This window comes from Simochromis diagramma, unplaced genomic scaffold, assembly GCF_900408965.1.
Source record: "Simochromis diagramma unplaced genomic scaffold, fSimDia1.1 OVJJ01000715.1, whole genome shotgun sequence".
Lineage (NCBI taxonomy): Eukaryota > Metazoa > Chordata > Actinopteri > Cichliformes > Cichlidae > Simochromis > Simochromis diagramma.
The window spans coordinates 1,743,221-1,759,267 of NW_024387128.1; the positions used below are offsets into that span (position 1 = coordinate 1,743,221).

Below are 16,047 nucleotides of genomic sequence, written 5' to 3' on the forward strand. Positions count from 1 at the left end.
GCTCTCCAAATATCTGTTGACTTTTATGCATGTCATTCTTGTCACTGGTCACTTATACCCACGTAGGGTTTGGCTTGGGTTCTGTTTTAGCCACATGTTTAATAGGCATATTTTCAGAAACTAGAATATTTGAAATTACAAATCCTAAATGTTGGCATGAAAATTTTTCAGTTAAAAGCTTTTCTAATTCAATTAATGTAATTAATGTAGTCCTTTTGTATCTTCATCTCACTGATCTGGCTGCTGTTCACCAAAAACAAAGAAACGTGCTTCACTTTATTATGTACAGTATACTAGACTGCTTAGATTGATTTTTTTCCAATGGGTGGTGAAACAAAATATCGACATCCCTTGGAGCCACGGTGGAGGCTGATACAGACAATGTTTTATTAATCTAAAGCATCATGTTAAATGGCTGCTGAAAGGCACTCTGGGAAACACTTCTGCTGGAGTAGATGTGTCAAGGTTGAGGGGGAAAATCATTATCTGCCATTATCACAAAGCAAGTCCTGGAATGCATTTGGCATCACAAATTAATTAATGATAGATAGTAGCATGCAGGTTCTTAAACATTCATCTTAGTGTGTTTTTAACATTATGCGAGCCCTTCCGAGTCTCATCACTCCCACACTATCCATGTTTCCTTGTAAGTACAAGAAAACTCACCTGTCTAGGAGGCTGCGGTGCAGAGGCACTAAACAGCAGGAATTAGATTTGTGTAATAAGTTTACATGTCTCTAAAGATATAAGGTAAGCATTTTAATAAATTCAAATGTGCCTGCTTACCTCTGTGATATACACACCGTTTGGGACCTTTTTTCCCTTAAAGGGAGCCATTCTGCTTTTTATTTTCCATCATATATATACAGTGTACTGTTCCTGTGGTGGATGCTTATAGTAACATGGCTGTAGTTTGTGATACTGAAGTCTTTAATTCACTTCAGTTTAATGTTATTTATACAGCGCCAAATCACAACAACAGTCGCCTCAAGGCGCTTTATATTGTAAGGTAGACCCTACAATATGCATACAGGGAAAAACCCAACAATCATATGAGCTCCTATGAGCAAGCACTTTGGCGACAGTGGGAAGGAAAAACTCCCTTTTAACAGGAAGAAACCTCCAGCAGAACCAGGCTCAGGGAGGGGCGGGGCCATCTGCTGTGATTGGTTGGGGTGAGAGAAGGAAGACAGGATAAAGACATGCTGTGGAAGAGAGACAGAGATTAATAAGAAGTATGATTCAGTGCAGAGAGGTCTATTAATACATAGTAACTGAAGAAGAAATACTCAATGCATCATGGGAATCTCCTTTACAATAATGTATCTTCTCCTATTTTACCTTATCTGTCTAACCACAGCAGTCTACACACAATTTGCTTATTTCTTCCACTCAAACTCTTCTCTTTAAAAGTATGTGATATTAATGACAAATGCACAATAACCAGTAATTACCAGTAATTAATGGGTCTGAATGTGCCTTACGTACAATACATACAATGCAATGCCTACCATGTACATTTCTCCTGACACTTGCTCTAAATCTGATCTACAGTTATTTGTTTTACAGGGGCTGCATTTGGAAAACCAGCACATAATAACAAGCGCAGTTCAAACATTTTAGATTCCAGGCGTAATTAACTGTATAAGTTCATTTAATTTTCCCCTGCATGAAATAATTAAACTGGGAGCATCGAGATCATCACCCCCATGACACCTGCTGGGTTGTGTTGCTTTTTAATTGACTGCTGCCTGTACAAGTAATTGCCTCGTGTGGTCAGCTGATAAATTAATGATAATCAGCCATATGGTGTGAAATTGTAATTACAACAATATAGAAGATGTCAGCAAGCCCACTTCCATACACACTACACTATGTTTAGACATCTTTGTGGGAACCTAAAATTGGCATTTCTGAGGTTATGATTAGGTTGTGTTTGGGTTTAGGCGTTCGTTTTGGAAGGTTAGGGAAAGCATTATGTCAGTTAGATGCCCTCACGGAGATATGAAAATCACTGTGTGTGTGTACCGAATAGTTTAGTGCCATAGCACGTTTTTGCTTGTTGTCTCCGAGTCAGAATTAAACATGGAGAAGCAGTATTTCATTTTTATGCTCTACATATTTGGAACAAATTCCCATAAAAATTGAAGTCAGGCTCTCAGGGCTGCAGATTTTTGCATTTGTGAATTTATTCATATCTCGTGCGGTAATGTTTTTTCCTCCTGTTTGATCTGTAATTTTTTTTATGTCTTTTCTAATATCTGGTGTTTTTTAAAGTATACATATGATTTATAGTATTGCTCCACAATCCGATTTTCACCCGAGAAAGAGAAGATTACAGTTTAAAAGCACTATTAAAAAGACTTGAAAAGCTTTAAAGATCTGCATCGTCTACACTCATGTTATGATATCCTTTGAAGAACTGCGTAAATTCAATCCCAGCAGAAATTATACCTAATTTTATTACTGCACTGTGGCTGCAGAGTATTTTAAAGAGTCATCTGTGGGTTTGAATGCCTTATTGTCCTGCCTTATTTTTCTTCTTGAGATGTCTGGGGTTTTAGTTGGCAGTGTTATCTTTTTATCTTTCATCTTGGAAATTTATATTATTTATATATTTATAATTTAAAAATGTATAATAATTTTTTTAATCTACCAAATCTGTTTCTTTTTTAATTTACAGGCTATACATGTTTTCTTTGCTGGGATGTGAATTATTGTCTTTTTCTCTATGAACACATTTCTGATTTTCAAGACAAAGTCCAGCCTCCTGTTGTTGCAACTGGACTTCAGGAAAGAAGTAATCTTTACATCTCTCCCTCCTTCTCCTTCCTCTCCTCAGTCGCTGATAAAATGAATAGCCAGCTGTTTCTCTTTCTTCTTCAATAGATCAACCTTAATAGAAACGAGCTGACAGAGGGGCTGGGAATATGAAACCAAGAACAGGAGGGAGGAAGAGAAAGTGACACATAAACCTGAGGAGGGGGGATGGGTGAAACCGCACAGAAAGATGGGGAGATATCAGAGGACTGCAAGTTAAGCCAACCCAGGAAGGTGTTAGTGTTGGTTACCCATCTACATTCTTTGTAGCCATTCCTCTTTCTAACTTTCTCCCTCTCCTTTCTACACAGCAGCACAGGCTGAATACACACTCAGTCCTTCACATGTAGGTTATTTGCCCGTGTTTGCTCATTTATATTTAGAGATAATGAAGAGCTGCATGAACCAAAAACAATCAGTAGTGTAATACTGATGCATCACCAGGTTCTGTCCACCAGATGGCATCAGAGTAACAGCCCAAGCTCTGAGTCGCACTCAGACCATTTCAAGGTTACATTTCAAAGCTGAAAGGTTTTTTCCACTTTTAGTTCATTTTATATTAATTATTTTACTGATCTCAAACCAGTTGAGATGATTGTGTGTTACTGAGTTTAAATCTCTCATCAGTATACCTCTGCAGGTATGCCATTTGGACCAAGTGCCTTTCCACTCTCTATCCTCTTCATATCTATGTTTACTTCCTCCTTACTCCGCTGCACTTCCTGACTCAGTAACTGTGCTCCATCCATCTTCCTCTTTCAGTTCAACTACAGTTCACTATAAGCCTTTGCCTTTATCTCTCTCTCACAATACTCCTGCCTATCTCCCTGACTGTCCTGCTATTTTTCTCTAACTTCTTCCTTTGAATACTTTCCTGTACTTCCTTTCCAGTACTTCCTCATTCCACCATCACTTCTCCAAGTCCTCTTTCCTCTGTCCAGATTATACACCAAATCTTCGTAGTTTTCCTCACAACGGTACTTTCCGAGTCATCTGGTTACTCTTCCCTAGCACCCAGAGCCTGTCTCAGCTCCTTCCTGAACTCTGTGCAACATTCTTCAAATTCCACCATTTAACCTTGGCTCTGCATTCACTCACTTCCTCTTCCTGAATTCTGAAGTCATCCTATAGTCTGATGCTGTCTTGCTGCATTCTCCCCTATCACCACCTTAAAGGCTTCTGTGTTCTAAGTTGTAGTCCACCTGTTTGCACCTCCTTCAATCTTATATGTTACATCATGTTCCTTCTTCTGAAAGTACATGTGCACCACAGCCATTCCCAAAATCTTGTGAGGTATAAAAACACACGGATAACATTCATCAGCACTCCTTTGACACCACTGGCCCCGACAGATTCAATATAGAAATCTCATTCTTTATGATATTCATGTTCGATTACTCCAACCCTTCTCATTTATTCAGGCTTGGCTTTTAAGGGACACCTCACTCTGTTCCTTAATATCAGGTACATACTAAGAGACAGTGATCTCACTTTCTGGTGCATTTATGTGCCCCACATACTGCACATGAAGCACATGTGTAGGGACACTTTTACTGAAATTTGAATAACCCTGAAGACGAACCCTGAAGTCATAGAGGTATGTTAATAGACAAGCCTTGACACTGTTCTCTACCCACAAACCACAAAACATATGCTCGTGAATTTAAATCAAAATACAACTGAAATAATGATAACAGCATGGATAAATGAAAGATTTGACTGTAGGCATTCGCTGTCTTTATGCTTGTTGTTGTAGAAGTGTTCCTGACTTGGAAAAAAATCACGTGCAAATTGCTCAGTGGAATAACTATAAAAAACGTAGTAATATGGGCAAAAATCACAGATATCTGTATAATAAACAGTTAAACACACTCATTTAAATTAGGTAAAGACCTTGTTTATTAACAGTGCACCATTAAACCAGCAGTGTGTACTATGACAGCAAGGTAGATTGGGTGTGTGAATTAATGCTGGTAATGCAAAATCTTGAGCCTGAGGTTTGCCCAGAGGCACTACACAGTGCAAGAAATGACCAAAGTAGGCATATCCCCTCTCACTGCAGCTCTGCCTCATGGCAGCTTGCAAAATAATCACAAAAATGTAACATCTTTTTGTGTTCGTGGATGCAAATTGTAACATTTTGTGTGTGTATGTTAGTGAAAGGTGAGGTGTCACTATGGCAACCAGGACAACAGTCTTGAAAGATGTGACAGCTGTTACATTTTGACTTAAACCATGGTAATTTCTTAAATGCCACCCAGTAGATTAATGCCTAAACCTAACAAAACCACATACTTGGAATTAATGAGGTATTTGGAAATCATACAAATAATGTGTAAAAACATCTGAGACATGAATGACTTAAACCTGAGTGTGGTGAAAGTCAAGATGTCTCTAAACAACCAACCTCCTTTTAGACTTTTTCTTTGCCCTTTAAACACTGGATACAGCATGAGACTGTCTTCATGAAAAGTCAAGTTCAGGAATGCAAAATAATGTTGGGAAAGCTGTGATGAGGAACACAAACGATTTGGAAATTTGCGTCCAGCAAATCTCACTGTATGATCGCGTCACATTTGACCTCTGTCAAGTATGCTATGTTTATTGTTGCCATTGTTTGAAATGACAACATATAGACATATAGGGAATTAGATATCGGGATTCTACATATCAAATTACGTTTGGCTTCCAACATCATCCTCAAGGTCAAATAAGGTCAAACTTTCAGTTCCTGCCCGAAGTGGAAGAGTTTATGTACCTTGGGGTCTTGTTCACGTGTCAGGGAAGATCGACAGACGGATAGGTACTGCGGCTGAACTGATGTGGACACTGTACTGGTCCGTCATGGTGAAGCGAGAACGAAAACGAAGCCCTCGATTTAGTGGTTTAGAGGGAGGTCAGGGCTTCTCTAGGCTGCTGCCAATGCGACCTGGCCCGGAAAAGCCGAAGAGGACGGATGGATAGTTTGCATCCAAATATCACGTCACATTTGACCTCTGATCTCATTTTTACATTTCACTGCCTTCTCTTTAAGTTGAACCCATAAGGTTTTGTAGTATTGTCAAAAAATGAGCTGCCTAGTGGGTTAGAAATATACTGTAATGTAATATTATATAAGAAGCTCAAGTTATTTGTGTCCAGTTATTTATGAATCAACACCTATTATCCATTTCCTGCTCCTACATAATATTTGTGTAATCAGAGTAAACACCCGTCATGCTGCCCTTCTCTGATTTTTACTGCACTACAAACTTCTTAAAGTATGTTTAAAAAAGAACAAGGAAAACAAAATGAATATACATAAAACTAAATACTCCTCAGAGAGTGTGGTGCCTTGGTGAGGCTTTAATTCTGTGAATGCATCTTGGTTTTATTTGAAAATGCAATTTCTTTGTATTCTCACTGTTTGGGGGGTGGGTGCAAAAATTCCCTGATGAATTTGTACATTTTCTCACTTACAAAGAAATGATGAGCCTCTAATTTTTACAGTAGTTTCACTTTAATGGAGAGAGACAGAAAAACAACCAAAAAGTCTAGAAAGGAAAATACATGAAATTCTAAATTAATTTGCACGTCACTGAGTGAAATAAGTATTTGATCTTCTACAAACCACTGAGAATTCTGGCTCCCACAGACTTGCTGTGAGCCCACGTGGCACACAGATCAACAATCAGTCAATCAGTTACAAATACTCCTGATGTCAATTTGTTATGTCTATAACACAAATCCATTTTTTCCAGTCCAACGTCTCCACCACCATGGGCAAGACCAAAGAGATGTCAAAGGATGTCAGGAACAAGATTGGAGACCCTCACAAGGCTGAGGTGGACAACAAGACCATCAGCAAAAAACACTTGATGAGAAGGTGACCACTGTTGGTGCGATTATTCAGAAATGGAAGAAATAAAAAATGACCATTAATCACCCTCAGTCCGGATCTCCCTGCAAGATCTTGTTTCATGAGTACGAGCTCATCCTTAAGTTTGCCAATGAACAGCTAACTGATTCAGAGAAGGCTTGAAAGAGAGTGCTGCAGTCTGATGAAAACTAAATCTAGCTTTCTGATTCAACCGGAAAGCTAGATTGATTCAACTTTCAAGGAAGAAAAATGCAGAGTATGACCAAAAAAACCCATCATCCCCACAGTCCAAGCATGGAGGTGGAAACATTATGCTTTGGGGCTGTTTATCTGCACAGAAAGACTCCACTGCATTACACTTTCATTGGTAGTGCCTTCGGTGGCTCCCCTGAGAGTTTATGACGTCCTGCCCACTTCACCTGCGGCTTTATCAATGGTGTCTGGTTGCCAGGTCAACACTGGAAGTGTGTGGCTCAGGGAGACAGAAAGAGAATTGTATTTGGCAAATTTAAGTGACGAATGGTGACACTTGATAAACGTTCGCTGAAAAGACGGAAGTGGCCATAAATGAAAGCAAAGAATACTGCTGATTGACATACTACCTGCTAGTAAATACATTAACGGGTCACCTAGGTAACCGGAGCTGTAGTCACTAGCTGGCAGCTTGAAAGCCACACTGCTTTACACGAAAACATTTTCAGAAATACGGGATTTCCAGCTTTCACTTGTACTCATCCTCAACCTGTATTCATATACATACGAAAATGTCTGTTCTGCAGGCACAGCATCGACAATGAGAACACGGTTGCCTGGGACGGAGTCGCATTTCCTGCTTGAACTAAGTTCCAGCTTTCCTTTCGTCTTTCCGTCTTTAGCTTCTGTTGTTTTGGCGGAGGGAGTAACGCGAGCGCTTGCTATCGCGTGCGCGTAACTAGGTACATGAGCGGAGGGAGTAGAGATGAGGAGGTAGCGCACGCGAGGCAGAAAACCCGCTTTCGGATTGGCTGAGAGACACTGGTACCCAGCTCAGTGAAGCTCGAGAAATTCGCCTCAAACGACCGGAAGTTCCACCGGAAATCGCATTCTTACATTGTCATGCAACAAACTGTAAGAAAATAATATTTGGGATAGAATAGGTTTCCACACAAAGTATTACGTCACATTTCATTATATCAGATAAGCTGAGTTCGGAAAATACTGACCAAAAACTTCGCGGTATTCGGTTTTCTAACGGCGTGTTTTGGCCGCATCCTGGGACGTGCTCGCGGTTGCTGCTAGCTTTACTTTGGTCCAGAGAAAGAGTGAAGGATGTGACTGAAGCCTCTTTCGCGTGCCTCATCGGCCCTGACTCACTACGCCGTTTGTGTACACTCCTACTGCACTTTGCCTACGAAATGGAGCTCGATGGAAATTAGCAAGCGTGTACCTCTTCGAATTCCCACCCTTACCTTTGGAGAATGATCCACCGGCAGGTTATTTTATCCCAGGTAGGTCGCCTCCATTGTTGCCTTAACGTCGATGTAGTGTCATATCCTGCCAGTCTCCAGCAGCGGGCCCAGCGTTCGGTAACCCGCATTTATGTCATTCTCTTCCGTGTGGAGGAAACGTTACGTTGAATTGTTTAAACAGTGAGTGATTTATTGTAACAGTACATAACGTCAGCAAAAATATCAAGTACATAGCCGCAGCATTTAGGCAGAGTGTCTTTTCAGAGGCGGTTTACTTTAAAGCCAAACGTGTTTCCCCAGTAGCTTAATTTTCTATTGCTGCAAAGGCGTAACATCCTTTAAAGTTGTTATTTTGTGTAATAAAACATCTAAATTGAGACTGTGTCAGCTGTATTACACGTGCCGAATTGAAGGGTGGCGACTGCTGTATGAAGACATTAAGCCATGTTTCAGTGAAAACCTTGCCCTTCTCTGGTAAGCAGCGCTGCATTAAATTAATTAATTTCTTGAATGATGTTTGGCGTGAATGTATTGGCGCTGAAGATGTCGGGGCCCTACAGCGTCGCACTGAGTTCTTCCTCCTTATTTGTAATGTACCACGAGCAGGCTATACAAGAGAAAGGCTTACCCCCTCCGGTCTTTGTGCGAGGATTCCCATCCACAAAATCCTCTTAAATACTGGAGCCACACATGATCTGTGTATTTCCATTTGTTTGCTTCTGTTCTTTGGAGACATGATAATAATAATAACAGAAAAGGTATAGCCATGAAGAGACAGCATTTTTCCAAGTTTGGGGGATGCATATCACCAGTGATGGTGTTTGTCTAGCTGTCAAGCTGCTGAGTAAATTGTGACCCACATAAATCCCTGTAACAATGGGGAAAAGGCAACGTTTACTAGGTATTGCACACTACCATTTGGTTCTTACTATGAACTCAGATCTTCCAGTATCAATAGGGCAAACCTATTTTTTGCTGGGTTTTCTGTTCTGCTTCTGAATGGATGCCACTGATTTGCCACCAGCTATTTTTAACATATTCATAATTATGCACATAGGTATGGTTGGTACCAATTAATGGTGGATATTCTCATATATGCAGTATTTTTGTTGTATAATGTCAATGATGTTCATAGTTCCTTTACTGCATGCAAGTCTGCAGTGGTTGGCTATCACCAGAGGCGAACTCAGGTTGTTTATGATGAATATGAGAACCAGACCCTGATGTTTTCATGTATCACCCACTCCACTGTAAGTCACACAGGGCTGAATGTTTCTACTAGAAAGCCTAAGAGGTTTGAGCACATCTTTGTGACCTGAGCTCTGAAGATAAGCTTTTTATGTTTATCTTTCTGTGGGCATTGCAATAAGTAAAACGATAAGCAATTTGAAATTGACAAGCACTGTTTTCTTTGAGTGGTTCACCTTCTTATGCTAAGAAATGTTAATCAAGCAGGCCCAAGTGAAAAGGATTTTTCTAATGCATTGTCAGATTTAAAGCATGATAAACCAGAAAAGCACTTTGCTATTTTAAGGGAAATCCCTGCTTAACCAATCCATTCTTCTGTTTGATTGGGGTCTCTGATTATTGAAAAAAGCATAATCATAATTATTTCTCAGTTATTTAATTTGATTGTTAGTTAACATTAACATTCACCAGGTGGATGTTGAACTACTTGGGGGTAGGGTTAGGTTTCATGCGACCCAAGTGTAGTTTCAGAAACCTGAAATTAATTGTTTTCAAATGAATTCTCTTCCATGCATTTTGGCTTTATAGATCTTCACTTGTGAGATTACATTTGGATACACCAGGTAGATGAAAACTTTGTTGTTTTGTTCCAACAGAACTAAACAATGAGTGAGTTTTGGCTAAGGTGAAACACTCATTTGATTTAAAACGCAAGACAGAATAATCTCATAGTGAAAATAAAAAAAAAGTAAGCACTTTACCCAGATTTTCTTTATTCATAATTAAATGTAACACGAGTTCTGATCCAATCAGCTGAATGTTGAATTATCTTTACATAATTCAGCATCATTGTGGATTGCATATGTAAAAACATATTAGTTACACTGGCAAGAAGAAAGTCAGATTTATCGGGAGAATTCTGTCAAAGCAAATAGAAGTGCAACATTTTCTGTTTGGCTGGAGAGAGGCCAAGTCAGGTCAACATGTACAGAAAGAGGAGCAAGACAGTTACTGTAGCAAGAGCAGGTTAAACATGTCTTTGTCTGCTCATGCTAACTGTCATGGCAACTCGGATACAATCAAAACAACACCCAATATGGGAAAATGCTGTTGAGTGGATAACTCCTCAAAGTGATCAGGTAATGATATATAATAATTAAAACTATCACGATGTTCCTGCCACAGCTGGCTGCCTAACATTATTTCCTGACACCTGACAGTTTTTCAGCAGAATAAATGACAACATAAAAATTGATCTAAGCAAGCAGGAATACTGTAAATAAGCCAAACAATAGTTTAAAAAGAAATATGAAAATGGAATAATTTAGGATAAGTGCAGCAGCTTCTGCCACTTAGCTGTAATGTAATCATTTCATACTTCAGCCTGTTAAAAGACACTGCTTAAATGTATATGCAAGAAACAGAAGAGGCAGATTTCCAGTAATAAAAGTGTACTTGATAGAAGACTATCACTGCATGAGAAGTGTAGCCTGTAGCTTTTTTCATTCAAGAGGTTTAAAGGACTAAAGGTAGTTTAAAGGTAGGCACTTGAGTCACCAGTTTCTTTTTAGTGAGTTTTGCAGAGAAAAGTTATACGCAGTCAGAAGCTCTACCAGCACTTATTATAGTTTGGTGAGTATCAAAGCTCACAATACAAAAAAACTCAACGTAAGCAACACTTACACTGTTTTCTAGCTGTTTAACCTTTCAAGTGAGAGAAAAAAGTGTGCAAGCTATCATAAAGTGGCCATTTACTGCATGATGACAGCAACTGCTGCAACCAACTAACTTGATTAATAAAGTGGAAATTGTTTGATCATGGATTATTTCTGTCTCTAATATGATTGTCCTAGTATTGCAAGCTTTAAACAAAAACAACATCTGCAATTGGAATGTGTGTAGTTGGGGACTGGTAAAGATTTTCAGTGTTTTCAGTTTTGTGTGTGTTTGTTAGCAGTCACTGCTTTGTGTCACTTGGTTTGATTTAGACAGTAGCAACAACTGTACAACATGTTTATCAAGTTTACTGGGACATTATAAGAAGCAGAGTATGCCATTGGTCTTTATTCCTAATAGTGTAGCATAATAGCAGTTTTTTGTTTCAGTCCTTTAACATCCCTTTTATAATTTTATCATGGCTAAATTGTGGATATTTTAATATTGAACGATTCAAATAATGCTGAGAGATAATTTGATTTTAATGACTTTTCTCATCTAAATAAAATATGGAAGGAATTAATTCTTCTTTATTCCCAAGAAAGTTAATTTGATTTTGTGCATCAAAATGGGCTGTGTTAAGTGTCTACAGAGGAAGGAGTGAGTAAAATGATAAATATCCAAGTGAGTGAGTCAACCCCAGACTCATCCTCTTAAATAACTTGCGCTACTTTACCACTTTTAGCACAACAGACCCAATCTGATCCTCCACACTAGAGTTTTAAAGCCAGTACTGAAACCAAGGGGAAAAAAAAGATACTTAATACTGGTGGTGCAACGGATCACGGTTGATCCGTAATCCGAACCGATCCCACTCCACAGTTCGGCACGCACGTGATCCGAAGATTCGATAAAGAAGAAAAAAGTACGTGTATGGTGGCGTGGTGGGTCTGTCAAGCAATAGCTATGGCCAGCGCTAGCGGTCCAAATGGAGGAGCAGAGGAGTTTGCGGCATTTAAGCAGCCCTTTGCTGCCCAGTCCGACCGGGCTAAAGCTATTACAAAAGCTGTTGGGGTCTTTAGCTGCAGACGGGAGGCCATATTCTGTTGTGCAAAACAAGGGGTTTAAACTGTGATGAACGTGCTTGAGCCACGCTATGATGCGCGTCCGCTTTAGTGGCAAGATCGTACCCAGGCATGTATGAGCAGGAAAAGATTAAAGTTATGGCTGAACTGTCCCAGGCATCTTCTGTTGCCCAACTACAAACGGGTGGACCTCCAGGTCAACGGAAAGCTACGTGACCGCTCATTATATCACAGCGGAGTGGTAGATATAAAGCCCTGTACTGCCCTATATTGCACCTTAATTAGTTTTTATATAATTGCGTGGAATGAGTCTTGAGTTGAATGTTTTTAACAGGCAAAAAATACTTAAAAAGTTAATAAGTAAATGTTAAAAATTTTTCTTTTTTTCTTTTTTGCTGATCTGAAAATTGATCCGATCCGTGACTTAAAACCGTGAGATTTTTGATCCGTTGCACCACTACTTAATACCATTTCCAATGCCACTGGGGAAAACAGCAAAAAACGCTGTTATTAAAAAAATGGGAAAAGATTAGAATAACACACGGTAACAGCACCATTTAAGATGTCTGACGTAGTGCAAAAAACATGCCAACCACGTTAGCATTTATGAGAACTCTTTAATTTAGTGTGAAACTGGAGCTTTACTGACCTCTCAAACTCCTTTATGAGGAATGCTTTGGGAGGTTCGTTGTGCTGCTTGACTTTGTTGCCACCACTTTGTAGGGTCATTTGCACAATATAATATAATATCAAATATGTTGTGTCTTGGTCCAACTTTTTAAGCAGCTGCCTAAAGATGTCCTTTTTTACATGTGACTACGTTAGTAAATTCCATTCATTCTTGACTTTTTCTGTCTAATGGAGTGCAGATAGCGAGTGCTCCTGCCACACTTGTTGGAGTCATTTGTTTACATTTATATCGAACATCACCAGCTGTTAGTGTGTCCTCGTCTGTAGCTCAGTTGTGTGTTGTTTCCACCTTTAATGGGAACAATATCTTGCTAATTAATGCGCTTTATTGGAGGTTTTTGAAGTAGCTGTCTTTTTCGACTCATCGGAGGCTGACATGTGGCTCTTGCTCTCAGATATATCCCGGCTTGTCTTGTTGCTGCTGCGTGCACTATAGAAAGTGCATGGCGTTGTTATAGAAGTGATTGCAGTATGACATTTTCATACCATGCAACAATTTAAATCAGTATTATCACAGATGATGAGATATGGCACAGCCTGAGAAGACTATTGTTGGTATTAAGACTATTATAAATCGGCATGCTGTTATGATTTTTAGTATCTCACAACCTGTTTTTTTCTTTCTTTTACTTCTTAGATAACACTACTGCACACACAGCATCAGGGCAAACATAGCATGCCGTTTACGGCCTAAAAGTGTTTTTCCTTAAGAAATTAAACTGTGGTCAGTATTGTGGTAGACCTCAGTTTCATTAAGCTGTCTTTCCATTGAATTTTTAATCCCACAGACAAAAACTCAAGAACAATAAAAAACAAAACGAAACAAAAGCTAAATTTACTTTGCCAGCTTAAGTTTGTGTGCAAGAAACACTCATGTGGAAGGCGTTATTCTGCAGAATGGAAATGTAGGGACACAAACAGATCTTAACAGGAAGAACTAGTATCTGCAAGTTTCATTACATGCAAACAGTATCAGTCAAAATATTCAATCCGCATCTACCCATGGCTGTATTTCCAACTAAAACTGCTGCTTGACAGTTAAATAACAGAACTGAAGTTGCATGGACTTACTCACTGGAGTTTGTGTATATTTTTAAGCATTATGGGAACTCTATTGTAGTTCTCAAAGTTTTTGTACTGTATATTGTAGCAGATACACTCAATGTTTGTGTGTCCCAAATACATGGGAGAACAACAGGAGTCTAACCTTCTCCGGGCAGGACCTCTTGTATCATTTCAGTACACTTTAGGTTTTTTCTTATTCTCAACTGTTATTGGCTACAGTACATAAAATGATCTCCAACAAAAGACATACATCAACACCAAACACACTAGACTGACACTGCAATGTTGTAATCAATCTGCAGATCGTTTCTCCTGTATTGTACTGTGTGTAGTTCTGTTAAATGATAGAGTAATTTGATGGAGTAACTCCAACTTACTTTTAAAAATAAAAACATTACATTATATTTAAACCGAGTTCAAAATGTCCTTTTCCCCAGCAACTGCTTGACATTGCTGGGAAAACCATTAGAGCTCTGCATTGATGGTATAGCCTAAGACTTCACTGCATCAGCAATCTGCTCTCGATCTGTTTAAAGTACAAATAGAAGTATTGATATTCGGTTTGTTATTAGGTTTTACCAAGAGCACAGGTCATGTTTCTGATTCAGAATTGAGCGGATTGTTACTTTGTATTAAGTCGTTTTAGCAATTTGCTTGGATTCTGTTTATAGGTCTACAGTACATTATTTACAGGGACCAATAAGATCGACGGGTACATTAGCAAATGGGTCCAGTCTTAGTTTAAAAGCACCAGTGGGGGGGGGGGGGTCAAACTTAGCGCTGTTACAAAATTAATGGGTTTGGGTTCAGTTAGTGTTACAAGCTGTGCTGAAAGAATATTTGATTGTATGAATGAAACTTCATTCGAAAGTGACTATTTATTATGAGCCTAATACAAAATCCAATCCTAACCATAGCCAATGGCCAGTTTTGAGATGAAGTGAAGACTCTACTAAGTGACCACATTCCTGATGATAGTCAGGTCATCACTCAGATTAATACTAGTTAACTAGTACACTGTGTTTTGCAATACCGTGTTCATGAAACTCATGAAACGTGTTCATGAAAATCATTATGTAAAGTCCATGTTGCTCTCATGTGCTTATATTGGTCAGGGAGCTCTCTGTTGTAGTGCTATCACAGTAGAGGCTTCCAAATCTCTCCCATACTGGACTGAATGGGATTATACCAGTTAATTGTGCAAATGTAAGAATGAGCAGGAAGTACAAGTGGGGACATTTCCTAGGAGAGTTTTGCCTTAGTGTAGCTAGCTATGGCACTGTACTAATGTGTAGCTATGAAACTAATGAGCACTGTAGGGATTTGAATGTGACTGTATAGTTTTTGTCTTCTCTCTTATTTGCATATGTGTGTCACACATGAGCATTGTTTTTTTGATGCGTATGTACTCAGTGAGTGTGTACTCAGTGTATCTTTAACTGTTAGTCAGGCTGTTAGAAAATAGAAGGGTGAGTAAGAAAATATGAACATAAGGTATCAGTGTGTTGGGATGTAATATTGATCATTTTTTCATTCACACTGACGTGCAGATATGAGCTGACTCTCCAGTCGCAGATGTCAGACTGTCCTTGAGTACATAAACTTTTACTGTTTTACTTTTACTGTGTTTAGTCACAGAAATAGAACAAGTGCATTTAAAGATTTGTTGTTTATCCTGATTAATGGAAGCAAATTAAACTCTTGCTGCAGGCTCAATCATATTCTGTCTTATTCAAATTTGTGTCTGGGCCGTTTTTAGCATAGCTGCTTTTCCTGTAGTAGGTCAGTCTGTAATAGTCCTGTTACATCTCTTGGTCTTCTGCTTCTCATAGATACTCTGCAGTCTGGCCAGAGAGTAATCCTTCAATTTGCTTTTCATTTTTGGCAAATGGACAAAGTTGCAGGGAGGCAAATCTGGCAAGTGGTCCAGCTGGTGAGCAAAGTTTATGTTGGTGTTCCAGAAAAGGTGCCTACGTGATGTTTTTCCTGCTTGCCAACACCAGCTCTGATTATTTGCGGTAAGTTTCCTCCTCTAGCTAAGTGAGGATGTTACAGTGGAACTAGGGGCTGAACTCACAGTGAAAAATCCTGCGCATAGTCCCGGCTTTATGACTGTGACATTGTAGACTTAGAGGCGAAATTCAAGCCAGATTTTGTAGAGTTACTGAAATTCGACTAGTTACATAAAATGATATGCCATTGCATGGCTATCTTTGGAGCTATTGTTGGGCTAATA

The 16,047-nt window shown here is 39.1% G+C and overlaps 1 protein-coding gene across 1 annotated transcript in view; it reads left to right on the forward strand.

The window, feature by feature from the left end:
* Positions 1 to 7,333: 7,333 nt before the first annotated feature.
* Positions 7,334 to 16,047, forward strand: part of LOC120743426 (E3 ubiquitin-protein ligase HECW1) — a 95,524-nt gene continuing 86,810 nt past the window's right edge. Inside the window, exon 1 of the mRNA XM_040047054.1 lies at positions 7,334 to 8,166. The gene's annotated coding sequence lies outside the window, so the exon portion shown is untranslated. The remainder of the gene's footprint in view (positions 8,167 to 16,047) is intronic.